Here is a 12,326-nt window from a genome sequence, read left to right as displayed (position 1 = left end):
TGCGTTACTCAAAACGCAGATTAAATCATAAACATATATCAAGTAGTTTCATCATCAAAATACGAGATTCAAAAGGAAGGCCTCTAGTGGACGCCGGTGACCTCGTCGGAGGAGGAAGCCGAATGTGGATGTAGGTCACGTTGATCGAATCAGTCTAAAATCTGGTTTGCATATCCTTTGTGCAATTTATCTTTACTGCAAACTTATTTAATTGCTTACTGCTTTCAATACATTTACAAATGGGTTTCAAGTTAAGATCTTTACGAAAAGGTTTTCGTCAGAAACGGTTTTTATCGAATGAAGTTTTAATCGAGACGTAATCTTTCCGTTGCATTAATTCACCCCCCCTCTTAGTGCCGACCCCAATCCTAACAACCGGTATCAGAGCCTCATTATTTCTCAGTTGGTTTAACACCCAAGAGAAATGGCTCTTTACGGCTTTCAAGAGGGTCACTCTCTCATTCGTCCTCCCTTTTTCAATGAGACGGACTACACTTATTGGAAAACTCAAATGAGAGTTTTTTTACTTTAATTGAATCTCGATTTATGGCACATAGTCGAAAACGAATATGAAATGTCTTCTCTTCCAATGAACAATTGGAATGATTTGGAGAATAGGACATTTTCTCTAAACGTAAAGGCTATGAATGCCTTATTTTACGCCTTAGATAAAACAGAGTTTAATCGGGTTTCTTTATGCAAAACGGCCTTTGATATTTGGCATATTCTCGAAATCACACACGAAGGCACAAGTAGTGTAAAAGATTCTAAAGTAAATTTTTTGATGCATGATTTTGAGATGTTTTGTATGGAACCAAGAGAGACTATTGGAGACATGTACACCCATTTTACGGATGTCATCAATAGTCTAAATGCTCTTGGTAAAAGCTTTTCAAATTTTGAACTCATTAACAAGATTTTGCGCTCACTTTCTTAAACTTGGAATTCAAACTATTCAAGAATCAAAAAATTTAAATATTTTTTTGATCGAAGAACTAATAGGGTCTTTGATGACCTATGAAATGACGTGTAATATACGTGAAGAACTCAAGAACCACCTTCCAAAGAACATGAAGGATTTCGAACTTAGAACATTTGAAGACCAGTCGACAAAAGCTCAAGTGATGGTGAACTTGAACTTACTAAGAAATTTAAAAAGTTCATAAAACAAAAATTAAAGAACAAAAAGAACGCAACTACTTGCTTTGAATGCAAGAATAAGAATAAAAATTGAGATGATTCGAGCTCCTTCGAAGATGAGGAGAAAATCAAGAAAGGCGAGGTGGTAAACTATGCCGTAACGACTTTCGACGATGAGGTAATCGAAACCCCATTAATTTACTTCGAAATTACATGATGCTTTTCATGATGCATTTTTTTAAATTTAGTTTAGAATTAATTTTTCTTAAAAATTTCATGTTTAAAAATGAAAATGTAAAAATTATGATCATGCTAGTAATTTTGAAAATGATAATGAAAATTACATGTTTTATGTTAATGGAATAAAATGTTATATTTAAATCTAATGATGATCCTATGAATGGTTTTTTAAGAAGTAATAATATGTATCATGTTGATTTCCATTGTTATTTCTCGATTTTGATTAAATGAAATCATGTTTGATTTGAAGTAATGCATAATGTTGTAATGAAAATATTAAATATTTTGATACCATGATTGATGACTTTATGTAGGAGATTTTAAAGTTATACATGATGATTTTTATGATTTTCTTGATGGTTTTTATGACAAAATTCACTTTTCGAACCTAAAAGTTGATGCATGTTTTTATTTGCAATAAAAAGATAAACGCATATTTGTATGAAACTAATAACTTAAGATGAAACATTTCTATGTTATTGATTTTTCGATAAAAGATTAATGAATCCATGTATATTATGCTTTTGTGAATCTCTTGGACCATGAAAATGATTTGATGAATTTGAATGAGTTTTATCGAAATCATAATCTCTCATGAAATCTTTTATATGAATCAAGATTTTTCATGATCTCCTAAGAATTCTTTACATTATTTATTTAATAGGAGATTTGTTAAAATGAATCACGGTTTCTCTTGATTTTTTGGAATTATAATTTTTATGATTCATAATGTATTAAGAGATATTATACATGAATCAAGATCGTTTATGTGTTTCCTCCTGACATCTCTTAAGGTTTATGATTTGAATTTTATTATGAAAAATTCTTTAAATTTATGAAGTATATCTCATCACCAAGTTCTTTTTTATATTCTTCATGTGATGATAATTATACATGAAACACTCATGATATTATTTTGATGCATGTAATGATAAAATATTCATGATAAAAAATTATTTTGATATTCACATCTTGATTTTTTCATCTTTGTTACCTTACTTTTGTCATAATTTAAAAATTCATATAAAGGGTCTTCCCTTCTTTTTGACAATAATAAAGGCGGAGCAAAACATGTTAACTTGCACTTTGCAACAAAAGCAAAATTGCTAGCTCAAACTTTGCAAAGGAAGTAAAAAAAAAAAACACTTCTCAAAAGAGAAAAAAGAAATTGCTATCTTGAACATCACCAAGAATTGCTAGCTTGAAATTTCAAGAAGAGGCAAAAATAGCTATCTTGAACATCACCAAAAATTTGCTACCTTGCATGATGTAAAATTTGCTAGAATTGCTAGCTTGTGATATAAAGAGAAGCAAAGAATTGCTATCTCAAAAGAACAAAAGTGCTATCTTACCTATCTCAAGAAGCAAAACATGCTAAATTTGTATATCTCTAATTTGCTAGCTTGCATGATGATAAAAATGTATATTATGTTTTTCATGCAATGTATTGAACTTAGATATCTCAAACCCTTGATAGTTGGAACTTCTCCTTTTTGTTGATGACAAAGGGGGAGAAGTATGTTGATGTCATACATGATTTGATCATGACATGTTATTTGGATTTTTGAATCCAAGAGTTTCTATCAAATATGACATATTGATAGGGGGAGTTTGTTTAAACTCCAGGAGTTAAGGTTAACTCCATCATCAATTGGTTGTCATCATCAAAAAGGGGGAGATTGTTGAATCTCGTATTTTGATGATGAAACCAATTGATATGTGTTTATATTTTAATCTATGTTTTAAGCGATGTAGGATGCTTCGATTAGGATGAGACAATTAAAGCAAGAAAAATCATGTTGTGCCTCAAGAAAACATGTCAGAAGATTGGATGTCGGGCCGGAGGAACGATCGACGTATCGATAGAATGCTTCAGGCCATAGATTCGGGCATTGGGCCAAGAAGTGCAGATATTGCACTAAGGATATTGGAGTTACGGAGTCAACTGGCCAATTGGGCAATAGGCCGCAAGAGAGGACGATGCGCCGAAGAATCAGATTTAACATCGATGGACCAATGACATGCCAGACAACATGATTAAATGCTTAGTATTAATTGTCTAGATCAAAGTATATTTTACATGTATAGGATTAACTACGATAGCAAGGCATGAAGCAAAATAAAGTCCCAGAGTCAAAGACGTGATTACATTGGGAGTTCGAGAGTTCGTCGGAAGTCCGGACGTTCGTTGGATTTTCTGGAGAAACTAGCCGAGAAGTCTCGGAGCTTGCCAAAGAAGCTCATTGGAACTCGCCAAGAAGATCATCGTGAAGTCCAGGAGCTTGCTAGGAGTCCGCCGGAATATTGCCGAGAGATCGTCGGAAGTTCGTCGGAAGATCACCAGAAGCTCGCCGGAAGAATAGACATAGGGACTTGTTTAGCTTAGCAAATGTCTTAGGATTTCATAGTTAGCACATAATTGGGCTTGAATTTGGGCCAACCCAATTAGGGGCCAGCTAGGCCCATATAAGAACTGTGTTGGGCCCAATAAGAGGCCCAAACAGTACCCCAAGAAGTCTCACCGTCATGGCACAATCTTCGAGACTATGTCAGACGGTGGTACCGTTAGTCTGGGCGGTGGTACCACCCAGCATTGCCCCCCAAGCAGTGGTACCACTAGACCTGGGCGGTGGTACCACCTAGGACAGTGTCAGTGCTGACTGACACTGAGCGGTGGTACCGCCCAGTGCAAGCGGTAGTACCACCCATGCCCGAGGAACCCGAGATGGGAAAGTTTTAGGCTCCAAGTTTGAATCAACTTGAAACCTATAAATACCCCTCTCATCCCTAGTTAAAGCACACAAGCACAGAGAGTCTAAAATAAAATAAACGATGTTGCAATCTCTTTAGAAATTCCCTCCTCCAAGTCTAAGTGTTAGAATTCTATTTAAGAGAGGAGAGTGAGTGCTTGTAAGGGTTATCTCCTAAACCCGGTAAAAAGAGAAAAGGGTGTAAAAGGTGATTGACCTTCGCCTATTGAAGAAAGGCCTCTAATGGATGTCGGTGACCTCATCAGAGGAGGAAGCCAAAAGTGGATGTAGGTCAGGTTGACCGAACCACTCTAAAATCTAGTTTGCATTTCCTTTGTGCAATTTATCTTTATTGCAAACCTCTTTAATCGCTTACTACTTTCAATACATTTACAAATGGGTTTCAAGTTAAGATCTTTACGAAAAGGTTTTCATCGGAAATGATTTTTATCGAATGAAGTTTTAATCGAGATGTAATCTTTCCGTTGCACTAATTCACCCCCCCACCCCCCCCTTAGTGCTGTCCCTGATCATAACATTATGCAAGCTAGCAAATCTTTCTCCCCCTTTGTTATTATCAAAATAAGGAAAGAATATAATAGTATAATTTTTTTTTCTTTTTACATCAATGCTCTAAGCATCACATAAGATATATAACCATAAATACAAAGGAATTATACATAATTAAAATCATATAATGAAAGAGATAAGGTCAAAGATAATGTGAATAACAAAAGACATAATTCATTTCAACAAATCTCATCTTAAATAACAAAAAGAAATCTTAAGAGATCAAATATTAAAAGAGCTTCAAAAGAAATTTGAAGTCATGAAATCCAAGAAGTCAAGAGAAAAATCCTGACTCATTTGGAAAAATATTCTCTTTAATAAAAAGAAAGAATTATATGAGAATAAAGAGTAAGAGATCTTGATTCATATAAAGAAAATCTCAAGTCATAATTTTAAGAATTTAATACCATGATTTAGATAAAACTTCTCTTTTGTAAATAGCTAAAAGAAACATAGGAGATCAAATGGTAAAATATCTTGATTCATGAATAAGAAGTCTTCAATCATCAAGATAATGATTTGGATAAAACTCAGTCAAATTCAAATTACCAAATGATCAAAATCATTTTCATAGTTCAAGAGATTAAAAAAAATTATACAAATGGATTTATCAATCTCTTTTTGAAAACTCGATAAGATAGAGATTGAGAAATTTTCAAGAAAAATACATTTCCCCTTTTCTGTTTCAATTTATATGGTTGATTTCATACAAGCATGCCCAAGTCAAAACCATGCATCATCGAAAAATAAATTTTATCACAAAAATCATCATTACTTCAAATCATCATGACATCATTACATTATTAAACATAAAGTTCTTCAATCAAAATCATTTTGTTTCAACTATTGAGCTTTGTGAAGTGTGTTGGATTTTTAGTCATATACCTTAAGCATCTACTATCAAGATTTTAATTTTTGATCCTATCTTTCGATTATAGAGATGTTTACAAGAAAGGTGGGTTTGCCATAGGTACCTATTTGACTTTGGGTCTCTCATGTTTAGATCTACCTATCTTGTTTTTTGACATAAAGTCATTTATGGTTTCTTTTGGAACCCAAACTAATTTATGCAAGTCATATCTTTTAAATAAATATTTATATGCAAAATGGCCATGTGTACCGCAAAAACTACACTTAACATTAGGGATAACATGCAATGTGGGTCCTTTAACAAAAGTAGTTGGCTTTTGTTGAGTGTAGTTACTCACAAAATCGATTCCTTTCTTTCTATGAACATAACCCTTATTGTCACAAATCATATTTAATGATTTGTTACCAATTTCAAAATTTTCTAACATTTGTTATAATAACAATTTTTTCTTTTTGCATGAATCTAGTTCTTCACATTTAGTGCAAAAGGTTAACATACAATTATCATGCTCATTTTTAAAATTTTCAAATTCACTACAAAGAGAAGCATGATTTTTTTTTAACATTTTATAATTTGTATCAACTAATTTAAATTCATCAAATAAATCATAGAAAGTATCAAGCAATTTATTGTAAGGTAAAGGAGTTTCAGTTGAGTCATTTATCTCATCGTCGGGAGCTATCAAGGCATATTTTACCACTTCATCTTCATCAGTTTGCTCCTCGTCTTCAGATGCACTTGATTTATCCCATGTCATCTTGAATACTTTCTTATTCTTTGGCAGCCACTTCTTTTTAAGTTTATTTTTATTTTTATATTCTTGTTTTATAAACTTTTTAAATTTTCTTGTGAGGAGTTCAAAGTCATCATCACTTAAGCTTTCGCTCGAGTGGTCTTCTTTTTCTTTGCACGCGTCTCTACCCATGAGTGCAGCGCCCATAGGCACCGCTTGCTCTTGTGGACACCACTGCAAGTGACCTACCTATAGCATGAACAATTTGGCTCCGATACCACTATTGGGAAATCTAAGGGTGACATCACATACGGAGTAGAAGAACATTAAAAATAAAATCCCCAATTTCCCAAAGATGTGTTCGTCGTCGTGCGAAGATTGGTGCACAAAAACCGTTAAACTTAAAACTACGTATATGAAAGATTGTGTTACCTAGGGAGATCGTATATCCCTTAATCCCTGTAGATCTCTAGGAGAGGGTGGAGGTCAAGTATTCACCTCAAAACTCCAAGCCTGCTATTTGAGGAGGAGAATAGGAGTGGCAACCCAAAAAGGCTCTAGCCTATTAACCATTAGTTTCCTCCTATTTACAAAGGTCTCCTATCAGCTTAACTCTAATGGATCATGCTCTATTGGGTATTGGATCTCCATCTAACTACCCAAGCCTCTTAGATTAGTGGATCTCTATCCAATAATCTCTCATTGGCTCTTATTAGATTTTATCCATAGGATCCAATAATTCAGGGGCTTATTGGATATCCAATAAGATAGAGGCTCTAGCGGATATCTTATATCTGAACCTCTACTCATCGCAATGCCTACCATATGTGTGTAACCCTCTAAGCCCAATATCGAGCTGATCGTGAGTCATACCTATCAGAACTCCTTATGGCTTAGTAAATTATTATCTCTATAATAATTCACTCTCGACTTATCAACTACGGATGTACTAGGCCATTACGCCGTAGTCCCCAGACGATATGCGGGAATCTAATCCATTGGGCATGTTTGTCCTCAGTTATTATATACCTATAGTCCCTCATCCATCTAATATCCCGAAGACCATATACCGGGCATGGTGGTGTCAGACCCATATGGTTTCTGCTTGAGTCTCGCTCTAATCAGATTCTCCCGGAGAACTCTTTCTCTCTCAATCCGAACGACCTTGGCTAGGGATTTGTTTGAGTAAGAACACATAGGACATTCCTTTTATGACACCGAGAGTGGATGATCCTCTATCGACACTCAATAGTCATCGTAAGATTAGCTACCACTCCCGATGACCGTCACTAGGACTACGGAATCATTGTCTGACAACAAGGCATCATCAACCATCCAATATTCTAAAAGCGGATCAATCAGTGAACTCATTCCCTAGTGAGCACTTGTACTGTATCACTAGTGTTCCCACACGAGCAGCTATGAGACCAGCTGCATCCATCATTGGATGAGTATACAGCATGTAAAGATCGAGTCGGTATTAAGAGGGGGGGGGGGTGTGAATTAGTGCAACGATAAAATCACGTTGATTCAGAAATTTCATTCGTTAAAATCTTGTATCGACAAATTCAGTATAGGAAATATGTTTAACTTGAAAGCATACGGAAGCGTAGAGAAAGTAAAGCAGTATGCAATATAACTAAATAGCAAAGAAGAGAAGGAAGTTTATGCACACCAAATTTATAATGGTTCGGTCGTCGTAACCTACGTCCACTCCCGATTCCTCCTCCGTCGAGGCCATCGACATTCACTAATAGTCTTCCTTCAATGGGTGAACACCAACTACCCTCTTATAACATTTTCTCCTTTTCACAGGTTTAGGAGATAACCCTTACAAGTTACTCTTTTACAAGTATTCTCTCACACACCTCCCTTAGGATTAGCTCTAAGCACTAAGAGGAGGGAACTCAAAGTTTTAGCAGAGTTTATTCAGTTTTTTCCTCAAGAATTCTTGCTCCTTTCTTGCTGCGCAAGTGAGGTATTTATAGGCTTTAAATGGTTTAAAAAATGGAGCCAAAAATTTAAATTTCTGGGTCTTCCGAGTATGGGCAGTATCATCGCTTGCACTGGGCGGTACCACCACCTGTAGCCTGACACTAGGTGATACCATCGCCTAACACATTGTCACTGGGTGGTACCACCATCTAGTCTGGCGATACCACCGCCTGACAGCCTCGGGGACTGGGTTTTTCGAGTTTTCCAACTCACAAGCGGTTCCACCATATATTCTAGCGGTGCCACCGCCTGTCCCAACTTTTGGGTCACTGAATGGGCCTCCCAATGAGCCTAAATCAATCACAATTAAGGTCAAATTGGTCCTTAATTGAGTTGGCTTAATTACATTCTAAACCAACCCAATTATAACCTAAATTAACTCGATCTAGACAAATTATTACAAAGCATGGATCATCAATTGTTCGGCATGTTATTCGTTCTTCTGGCACTTCATTTAATCCTTCGATGCATCGTCCTCTCCTTCGGCATATTGCCTAATTAGCATATTGACACTAGCAACTTTCGATCTCCTGTCTGATCCATCGACCTAATGCCCGAATTCACGGCACGAAGCCTTTTGCTGACACGTCAACCGATCCTTCGGCCCGACATCCAATCTTCTGACATGTTCACTCCGGCCCAACTTTTGATTCCTCTTGCTCTAATCAATTTGTCTCTCCTTGATCGAAACTAGTCTTACGTTACTCAAAACACAGATTAGATCATAACATTATCAATTGGTTTTATCATCAAAATCTGAAATTCAATAGTCTCCCCCTTTTTGATGATGACAATAAATTGATGACGGAATTAACTTTAATTCCCTCTATGAATATGCCATATTGATATAACCTTGAATTCAAATTGAATTCAAGTCAAAGCAAATTTATTCATGAATATTTCATCATTGCATGCATCATTATCATAAGTTGAAGTATTGCAAAGCATCATGAATATTTCATCATTACATGCATCAATACCAAATCATCATGTATATTGTCAAAATATAAAATCATCATTACATGCATGATTCCAAATTATCATTTTATGCATGATCGTTATCATAGTTTCTCTCCCTTTGTCATCAACAAAAAGGAGAAGTGCAACTAGTAAGTTCTTGAGATATTCAAGTTTTACAACATACAACTAGCAACAATTTTAAGTTGTGCAAGTTTGTAAATTTAGCTTCTTTTTTTTTAGATATGAAAGTTTACAAGTTTTGCTTCCTGAGATAGGCAAGATAGCAGTACTTTTGCTTCTTTGAAGATTGCAAGCTAACAATTCTTGGTGATGTTCAAGATAGCAAGTTCTTTCTTCTCTTTTGAGAAGTGTAAGCTAGCAATTTGCTTCCTAGCAAGTTTTTCTTCCTTTTGTAATGTGTAAGCTAGTAAATTTAGCAAGTTTTATATCATTTTCGAATATACAAGCTAACAAATTTTATAATATTTTAGAACATCAAGCTAGCAATTTTATCTCTCCCTTTGTGATTATCAAAAAGAAGGGAAGAATACATTGTTATAATTCTTTTCCCTTTACATCAATTTCCAAATCATGACAAGGATAAAGTATCAATCTTATTTCAATATGGCATATTGAAATAAGGTATCATTTCAAAAAATGATAGTTATTGACTTTCACATCATTTCATCAAAAAATTATAAGTATTACATGCATCATTCCAAATCATAAATTTTTCAAATCATGATGGTGTCAAAAATATTGAATTATATTATATTCTACCATGCATGATCATAACTTCTCATTTATATGCATTAACATAATATCATGAGTATTTCATGCATAATTTCATATCATCATATGAAGAATATCAAGAAAATTTAATTAGGTGATGAGATATACACTTCATGAATACAAGGGAGTCATGAACCAAATTTCAAATTGTGAGTATCGAAAAATCAAGAGAAAAAATTATGATTCTTTTTAGATGACTCAAATAGCGAAAAGAAGAATCATAGTAAATGATCTTGATTCATAAAAAATCTAATGTTATAATTCCAAAATAAAATCAAGAACATGTTATAGATAAGACTCATTCAAATTTAAATCGTCAAATCATCAAAATCATTTTCAAGATATTCATAAAAAAATACATAGATAGATTCATTAATCTCTCTTTTTTTTCATCAATGATTTAATTATATCATGAGATATATAAATCATAATTACAAAGGAGCCATATAAAAATCATGACATGAAAGATATTAATATGAAAGATCAATTCATGAATGATTCATCTTGACAAATCTCCTTTTTAGTAAATAACAAATAGAATCATAGGAGATCAAATAAAATATCTTGATTTAAATAAATCTTAAATTATTAATGTCAAGAATCAAGATTTGTTTGGATAAATCTTCTCTTAGACAAGTAAATCATACGTGAATCAAGAAAAATATTTTATATAAAATACATCTCAAATCGTAAAATTGATAAATGATTTGATTGAATATATCATCTCATTATTAAAATGAATCATACGAAAAGAATTCAAAATCATCATCAAAATCACTTTTAAAAAAATTCAAGAAATTTATTGAAAGTAACCTAGATTGATTCCTATAAGATTAAAAGTAGTTAAAGTTCTTTTAGTTCCAAATTTTGTGATTGATTTCATACTCTAGTCTTCCATGCAAAAACCATGCATTATCATTTAAAATCAAAAAGCAATACGGAGATAATCAAGATACACATATTGATTCTTAAAACATACATAGGATTAATCTTATTAAATGCACAAGAATTAGATTTAAATATAATATTTTATTCATTTATCATAAAACATGTAATTGTTATGATCAATTTCTTTTAATAATTTATATATAATTTTTCTAAACTAATTTAGAAACAACTCATGAAATGCATTAAGTAATTTCAAAGTAAACTAAGGGGATTTTGGTTATCTCATCGTCAAAAGTCATTAAGGCGTAGTTCGCCACATTGACTTTGTTGGTTTGATTCTCGTCTTCATATGAGCACGATTCGTCCTAAGCCGCCTTGAATACTTTCTTCTTCTTTAACAACTTTTTCTTTTTAAGTTTATTTTTATTTTTTGATTCTTGTTTTAAGAACTTTTTAAGCTTTATTGTGAGAAGTTCAAAGTCATCATCATCACTTGAGTTATCAATCAAGTGGTATTCTATTGTTCGAAGTGCTAAATCCTTCCTGTTCTTTGGAAGGTTATTCTCATATTCATCAAGTTTATCATGTGCCTTACACGTCATTTCATAGGTCATCAATAAACTAATAAGTTCTTCTAGTGAAAATTTATTTAAGTTCTTTGCCTCTTATATTATAGTTACTTTCGGATCCCAACTGTTTGGAAGGGATCTTAATATCTTGTTAACAAGTTCAAAATTCGAAAAAATTTTACTAAGTGATTTTAAACCATTGACGACATCCGTAAAACAGGTGTACATATCTCCAATGGTTTCGCTTGGTTTCATACGAAATAACTCAAAATCATGCATTAAAAGATTAACTTTAGAATCTTTAACCCTACTTGTGCCTTCGTGTTGTTGAATCTTGGATTTTAATGATGAAACCAATTAATAAGTGTTTATGATTTAATCTGCATTTTGAGTGATGCAAGATGCTTCGATCAAAGAGAGAATTAAAGTAGGAAGAATCATGTTGGGCCGGAGGAAAACATGTTAGAAGATTGGACGTCGGGCCGGAGGATCGGTCGACGTATCGACAAAAAGCTTCGGGCCATGGATTCGGGCATCGGGCCAAGAATAGTAGATATTGCACTAAGGATATCAGAGTTATGGAGGTCAATTAGCCGATTGAGCAATAGGCCGCAAGAGAGGATGATGCGCCGAAGAATCGGACGAAGCATCGATGGACCAATGACATGCCGAACAACATGATTCATGCTTAGTAATAATTGTCTAGATCGAAGTATATTTTTGTATGTGCAGGATTAAATATGATAGCAAGGCATAAAGCAAAACGAAGTCCTAGAGAAAAGAATGTAATTTCGTTGGGAGTTGGACAGTTTGTCGAA

Source organism: Musa acuminata, chromosome BXJ1-2 (assembly GCF_036884655.1).
Source record: "Musa acuminata AAA Group cultivar baxijiao chromosome BXJ1-2, Cavendish_Baxijiao_AAA, whole genome shotgun sequence".
NCBI classification, from domain to species: domain Eukaryota; kingdom Viridiplantae; phylum Streptophyta; class Magnoliopsida; order Zingiberales; family Musaceae; genus Musa; species Musa acuminata.
Note: the sequence above shows the minus strand (reverse complement) of the source record.